This window comes from Amphimedon queenslandica, unplaced genomic scaffold, assembly GCF_000090795.2.
Source record: "Amphimedon queenslandica unplaced genomic scaffold, v1.1 AMPQUscaffold_13234, whole genome shotgun sequence".
Taxonomy (NCBI): domain Eukaryota; kingdom Metazoa; phylum Porifera; class Demospongiae; order Haplosclerida; family Niphatidae; genus Amphimedon; species Amphimedon queenslandica.
Genome location: NW_003546530.1, coordinates 60,580 through 68,692, shown reverse-complemented (window position 1 = coordinate 68,692; position 8,113 = coordinate 60,580).

Genomic DNA, 8,113 nt, shown 5'->3' with positions numbered 1-8,113 from the left:
AGCATACAGTGCATATGCTGTTCTTGGAATGTCAATAGAAATACCATTCACAAGTTTAACAGAATGAGTCCTTAAAATATCCTTTGGATTACCTGCAGTAGTGTATAGCTAATGAGTGTCATTTTGTATTATTTGTATTTTACCTGTTATAGCAGTACTTCTTCCAGCTGTGGGATTTGTCACTTTGTCTTCAATAGTTCTAGCTAGTTCATTCTTTTTACATTGTTTCAAAGCATCAATAACATCTCTCCATGATGCTGTAGGATTAACTTGTAACCATGTCTTGTGTAATGCCTCCATCCTGAGGTATGAGCTTCCTTTTGTTTTAATTATATCAACATCAAGTTGTGTTATCCCACCAGGAAGGCAAAGAGCAAATGGTTCCCAATTAACAAGTGGTTCAAGATACTTTGCAAATAAGAGACAAGATGGTTGATCATCAGTCATAGGACCAGGATTGAGTTCAACATCTCCTGATAAGAGGAGGAGGAGAAGTAAAACCAAATGGTAGATCAGGTCAGAGCTACTGCCAATAAGCAATACTAATGACTTGAGGCAACAAATGATCATAACAGTAACAGTAATCATGCCTATTGTAAAATACACTGTATAATTATTATTGTATATATATGTATTACTATAGTTTGATTACCAGTTGGAGGAATAAAATTGAGCTTCATATATCTTAATAAAGATAAAAGAAGAGAAACAATAAGAGACAGAGCTGCTGGCAGTTTAGATGTCTTCTCTCCTGATGTAGTACTGCCTGACTTGCTGTCTACTGCAGCTTTGAATGAGTGAGATTGGCGGCCATTAGCTGGTCTACTGGAGGCAGCTTGACAGTTGTTCCACAGTCCAATACTTGCTCTCCATTGAGAGACATCAATCATAGTGCTTGTTACAGAAAAATGACGTCCCTCAAATAAAAAATAGGTTGATTCAAGAGGTCACAGGTAACTCTACTGTCTACAACAGGTGTGGATCTATGCTAACCACAAAATCCATACAACAGTCAGCCACAATAACCTATTGATAACTAAAGTATACACCCCCAAAAATCTCCTTATAAGGGCATCTACAAATTTTGTGTTAACACATTGTGCCAAAACTCAGCAACACATAGTAGCAATGTTTTCATTTGTATGCTGCATAAGTAGATAATGTTCAAGTAATCACCAGGATTGCTTGATAAGAGGAGAAGAATACATAAACAAAGCTTAATTTAGCCTTTCAATATCAATTCTTCATTTCTGGTACAGGTCACTCAAGAGCAATGGGATATGTTGGAGAAAGCAATCAGGAATGTCAAAGGATGACTGTGTGTATGGATATGATTAATGTGGTTTTTCACTTAAAGGGACTAGCAAGAGTGGATAATTATCTACTCTTGGTATACTAGATCTAGTACTAACGGTATTCTAGTTGAAACATCATTCGCAAGTCACAACCACGTTTACTGTTTAACTTACTAAATCTAATGTGCACAATTAGTGAACAAATAGCAATAACAGTCAAAGCATAGTGATACGATAAATGGGATAACAATCAAACTAGCTTGGGCTATTATAGTCCAGTTCTTCATTTGAGCTGTCCTCATCATCGTATGATATACTAGTATCTGAAATATGCACTATTGGTAGTGGCTTGTGTGGTTGTGCTTCTGTATGGCTATCAATCAATGCCTTCTTTTGAGAGTAAAGCACACCACGCAGGAGAATATTGTACTGAAACTCAACATATTCAAGTGATGGATGGATAAAGATAGTTTTGTATAAATGCTGAATTAGTTCTATCCAGTAATCATTAAATTCAACTTTCTCAATTAAGTTAATAAAAATTCCTTCACACTCAATTCTTAGTAGTCTGATGGTTGTATGTGACCGTAACATTTTAGTAACAGCAGGTAGTACTTGTTCATAAAACAATGATGTCAATTCTTGTCTCTTCTTTTCAGAGTTACTATATGACCGATAAAGTATGAAGTATGTTTCAATTTCTGTAAGATTGTTCTTTTGAGAAATGCAATCAATAAAAGTTTTTACATCTTCATTTAGTGGAAGTGGTACACTCAAATGCTGTAGACTGGTATTGGATTTGAGACCATTTGTTAGGAACGACAGGAATGAACTGAAAATAGTTTTACGACACATAGATGGTCTACTAATTGTAAGGAATTTTAATGATTGGTTTTGTGTCAGCATGCCCTGTAGACTAGTACCCATACTGCTGGTATATACATTCTGATATATGTCAACACTCAGAGCTTTGAGTGTAGTATTGGTTTGTAGAATAGTAAATAGTTCAATAGCACTCTCAGCTGTGTCTAGTGGCAAAGCAAGTGTATGTAGATTGGGATGAGAGAGAAATAAAAGATGTGGTGGGCATGGTTCATATTGTACTATCAGACAGTGTAATCCTTTGATGTGTGGAAGGAGTGATGCCACCAGTTCACTACTCCATATGTCTAGAGCAGTCAGTGGTGTGTTCACCTCTATTATATTCAGCGATGATGGTAGGAGTTCATCAGGAATGCCCAGTGAAAGAGCTTGTAATGTGTTGTTATTCCTGAGTAATTTTTCTATTACTCCATTAGCTAGAGCAGGAAGAAGTAGAATATCATCAGGAAAATTTACATGTAGTGTTAAAGATGTTATTGTTTTATTCTTTGTTACTCCTCGAATGACATTACTGATGATGGTACTTGGTAATCCCCTATATATAATCTTCACTTTTTGTAGTTTTGTATTGATTGCTATACATTCTTCAAGTTCACTGCACTTTGTTGCATCACCATCAACAAATACTGTTGGCAGAGTAGGACAATCTAATTTTAAGTCAAGTATCTTCAATTGAGGAAGTTTGAGGAACTGTAAAAGATATACATGACAGGGAAAATATGGACCTATTCTTAATACACAAGAGCACTCTTCTATATTATAGATCAGTGATGACTGCAAAAATTTGTGTAGTAAGTCATTAGTTGGTTGATCCATTAAGTCTACCTCCAGTCTCTTACACTGGGTCTGTAGTGAGTTATTGGTTAGTCCAGCAGTGAAGAATGATAGTGATTGGTTAGGTACTGCCTCAAGGTGCAAGTAATTCCATGTTGTGTTAGAATTGATTATACAATAACTGAGACACAGCCAGTCAAACAATGATAATGATACTTTATTGATGAGACACAGTTGGTTGTTGATGGATTGTGCTAATACTTGACATAACGTTGTATTCTGTGATTCATACAGAAGTTGAACTTGGATAAATAGAATGATGACATGGATAAAATCATCAGATTTGATGTGATTGTCTTGTTTACTTGTAGGATCTTGATAGAAGGATGAGGGTTGAAAAAACTGACAGCAATCACATTCAAACAATAATTTTTTCTTACACTGTAAGTCAAGTTGATGCATACTGGCATTAAAATACTGTTGATAGCTCTCATGTTCAAAGTGAGTTAGACCAGCCACAAACCTCAGACACATTCGAAAGTGATCATCCTTGAAGTGAAGGTGAAACACTTCCTCTGTCTTCTCCTCATGCTTAGCTATCCACCATGCAGCTAGAAATTCTTGTATACTCAAGTGAAGGAACTGATACTTCACCTCATCATATTCTATGAATGTTGTCATCAATCCAAGATAATCTTCCTTGACTGCCTCACTCAGTGACTGTAGTTCATGTGAAGAAAATGTCATTGTTGTATTAGCCAGGTTAGTATAAGCTAATTGACACATCTCTTGTAAAGGCCTAGCCAGTTGTGATGGTAATGAAGAAAGACTACCTAAAGTAAATGGGTCAATGTCGTGTTTTGGTTTTATTTCCACATGTCTTCTGATAGTTTGTAGGATGAAGTTTTCATACAGTTGAGTGAGTGTTGTTGGTAAGTGTCCTCCTTCCTTACAATAAACTAAGATGACCATGGAACAGACTAGTGGTATATAACACAATGATTGGACATCAAGTCGTACTTTGAGATCATTAATTAGTTTCACTGCTAGTTGTGAGTCCTTACTGTTATGAGTAGTGGTAAAGTGTAATTTGTATTCATTCCGAGCATTTGTATTTTCATTAATGAGTTCTTGTGCTAGTCTTGCATCTTTTTGAAGTGTTTGTATAATTACTGTTGATATTTCTTCCTTAGAAAACCCAATGACCTGAACATGCTTACTGAGAGTATCCATTTTCAAAAGTGAAGAGGAGGCATAGCTACGAGAGGTAACAATTACTGAACATTGGTCTAACTTCTTTCTATAAATGATACTAGCAGCTAATGAAGACTGTCTGAGTTGTTCGCTTAGTTCATCCCAACCATCAAAGATTATCAGTAATCCTTCTCCATCTCGATCCCAAAACCAATCCACTGCTTTTGGAACTTTAGAACTTTCAAACTCAAACAGGTCAGCTAGTCTAGTAGCTTTAGCTATTTTGCTATTCCTTAAAGGACAGTAAAGTACCAAGTCATACTGTTGGAGTTTTCCATTAGACCACATGTTTAACAGTTTACGACAGAGTGTTGTCTTGCCAATACCAGGGGGACCATCTATTACTACTCTGAGAGACAGAGGACAACTTGTGGGATTGAGAACTTCTTCAACATTTATCACTTTGTTTCCACTTAGTTGAACTATTTTATCAACCTGTCCTCTTGTGTAATACCAATCTGATTCTGCTGGTGTACCGCATGATGCTTTTTTTTCTACTAAGACTAATCTTCCAAAATAGGAATCTTTTCCGATTCTTGGTGGCCAGTCTGTAGCAACAATAGGCTGGTGTTCATAGTGCTGTCTCATATTGTCAGCATATCCTTGAACATCATTAATTGAACTAATGGGTTTATCTACATCAAAGTCAAACTGATCTATTGATTAAGATGCATAAAACAATATCTACACATTAACTATTTTATCATATACCTCTTATAGATCTGCTAGAAACTGGTGTATTGGATGTATCATCAACTGGTGATGGTTGTACAGCACTGTGTGGACTGACATTATCAGCTATAGACTGATCTAATGTATTGAAAGATAATGACTAATCATGTGTACACTGATAATGTAGGCACATACACTCACCTAACTCATGTAATATAGAGGTACCAATATCTGTTAGTGTGCTATGTTGTTGATTTATTAATACATGACATACATCAGTGAGATACTGCTTAGTTTTTCCTGGACCAAGATTGGATTCCAACTGTTGCTCAATGGCATTCACAAGTTTACTAGATTTAGTATAATCATCAGCTGCTCCTACAAGCATCTCTTGTCTAAATAGTTTTGGTATTAATCTTGCAGCATGAAGCTCATTTGTTATCCTCAATAAATCACCAGAAATAGCATCAATGAGCTTACTAGAATAAGCCCTTAATATATCCATTGGACTATGGCCTGCAATATAGTTTTATATGAGTGTTACAGTATTTTATTGTATAAGTTTAATTATTACCAGTGATAGGGCCAGGATTGCGTTCAACATCTCCTGATAAGAGGAGGAGCATACGTAGCCAAACAATTAAATAGAGATAATTGTAAATCAGGTTAGAACTGCTGCCTCCAGGTAAGACTACTGACTGGAGGTAATTTGTATCAGTAACAGTAACACCAGTAGTACATTGTACTTGGTAGCAGTTGCCTAATAATGAAAATACCAGTAAATATACAAGTAAAAGTTGTTTATACTTGTTGGAAGAAACATCACAATGTGTTTTAATAAAGAGAGAGAGGAAAAGAGGAGGAGGAGTAAAGCAATAAGAGGCAGAGTTGTGGGCAGTTTAGATGTCTTCTCTCCTGATGTAGTACTGCCTGACTTGCTGTCTACTGCAGCTTTGAATGAGTGAGAGTGGTGGCCATTAGCTGGTCTACTGGAGGCAGCTTGACAGTAGTTCCATAGTCCAATACTTGTTCTCCATTGAGAGACATCAATCATCTTGTAATTTATTATGTCTACCTTGCACTAAACACAGTTAAGAGTTCCTTTACCAATGAGAAAAGGTACAAGGGCTGAAAGACTTCTTGTTTCCTGTTATCTAGCAGAATATAATCAATTATTCATATGCAATGGGTAATTTGCTGCTATGTCATGCAAGTGATTGTTTACATTACTCTACAACAGTTACTCATGTTGTGACCAAATTTGGTCAAGATACTTAACATACATACTACTTACTTTTAGAACTTTTATTTGATAACAGCATCAGTAAATAGGGATCGCTTACATCTACGTTGAGCCAAACACAGTCCAGTTGTTCCTTTACCCAGTCACTATAATGGTAAAGAGTACAATAGAAGTGGGTTGATATGTAGGCTATATACTCAATTGTTATTGAATTATATTCATGGATCATTTGCTTTTATCTCACAAGAGTGCATTACTCTACTACACAGTAACCAAATATGCTTGACATATGCTACTTAATTTTTTTATAACAGCACAAGCTTTCCAGTAAATAAGGATCACTTAACAAAAACAAAGGAACCAGGTTGCATGTGTTTTTTAGGATGATAGCAATCATAATTATCATGATTACATAGTCATGGAACCATAATACTCACTAATACCCTGTTCACACTACTCTTCAGAACTGTACTGGAACTGAGTTTTAGGGAAGTATAGTGTAGTTTTATAACAAGTGTGAACATAACTGAACTGCACTGTAACCAAACCAAACCAGGCTAAAGTGGTGCACCAAAACAGGTGCTCTGAAATGGTTTAGTTAAGTTTTAAAGTGAAGTTGGTGTAGTTTAGTTGTGCAGTGTGAACTGCTACCAGCATGGTTCTTTTATAACCAAACTAATCTAATTAGGTACAGTTCTGTACAGCTGGGGAGATAGTGTGAACACAGTATTAGAGTAAACCAGGATTATCACTAATAAACCTACACTAGTTTTTGTATTGCATCAATAAGAGGAGATGACAACTGTATGGAATCATTTCATCTGACATTATAGATCTAGTCTACATCTGCTGATTACAATAAACAATTATTATTGCTCTAATAATGATAGTCATTACTGATAATGATATTCAGTGTTATTGCTGTTTTCCAGTAACTACTTTCATAAAGTGCTATCACACCCATGCACTGATACACCCATCCTCTACTATATATATATATCTGATACACCCCTTATTTGACTTGTTGCAAAAACTTGCTTCTTTTCAAATAGCAAAAATTTTGTCTTAATCCTTTTAAAAAGTGTGGCCTTCTTTATTGTAATGTAAGTGCACACTGAAATACCTAAACTTACATGTAATTCTCTCATTGTCCTCTTATACTATGTAGATCTAGGGCAAGATGATTGATGTCTCTCAATGGAGAGCAAGTATTGGACTGTGGAACTACTGTCAAGCTGCCTCCAGTAGACCAGCTAATGGCTGCCACTCTCACTCATTCAAAGCTGCAATAGACAGCAAGTCAGGCAGTACTACATCAGAAGAGAAGACATCTAAACTGCCAGCAGCTCTTTCTCTTATTGCTTTCCTCCTCTTCTTTCATTCCCTCTCTTTATTAAGACACATCTTGATGATTCCTCTAACAAGTAAACAACAGTTACAACCGTTTTGTAAATTTTATTGGTATTTTATTATAAGGTAACTGCTACCAAGTACAATGTACTACTGGTGTTACTGTTACTGGCACAAATTACCTCCAGTCAGTAGTCTTACCTGGAGGCAGCAGTTCTAACCTGAGTTACAATGATCTTTATGTGATTGTTTGTCTACGTATGCTCCTCCTCTTATCAGGAGATGTTGAACGCAATCCTGGTCCTATGATTGATGATCAACCTGATATTTTCCTATTGCTTCAATGGCTTGAACCACTTGCTGACTGGCAATCATTTGGTCTTCTCTTACCTGGAATAACACAACAAGATATTACAACAATTGAACAAATAGATACTGAACACCAACAAAGAGTTTTATTTTCAAAGTGGTTGAATACAAATCCTACAGCAACATGGAGAGATGTACTCAATGCATTGACTGAAAGAAAAGAAATCAATTTATTACAAACTATTAATGATCAGTTACAAGTACATCCATGTACAGGAGGTATGATCATGTACTTACCCATATATAAACATAAATAAATAATATTATCTAATAC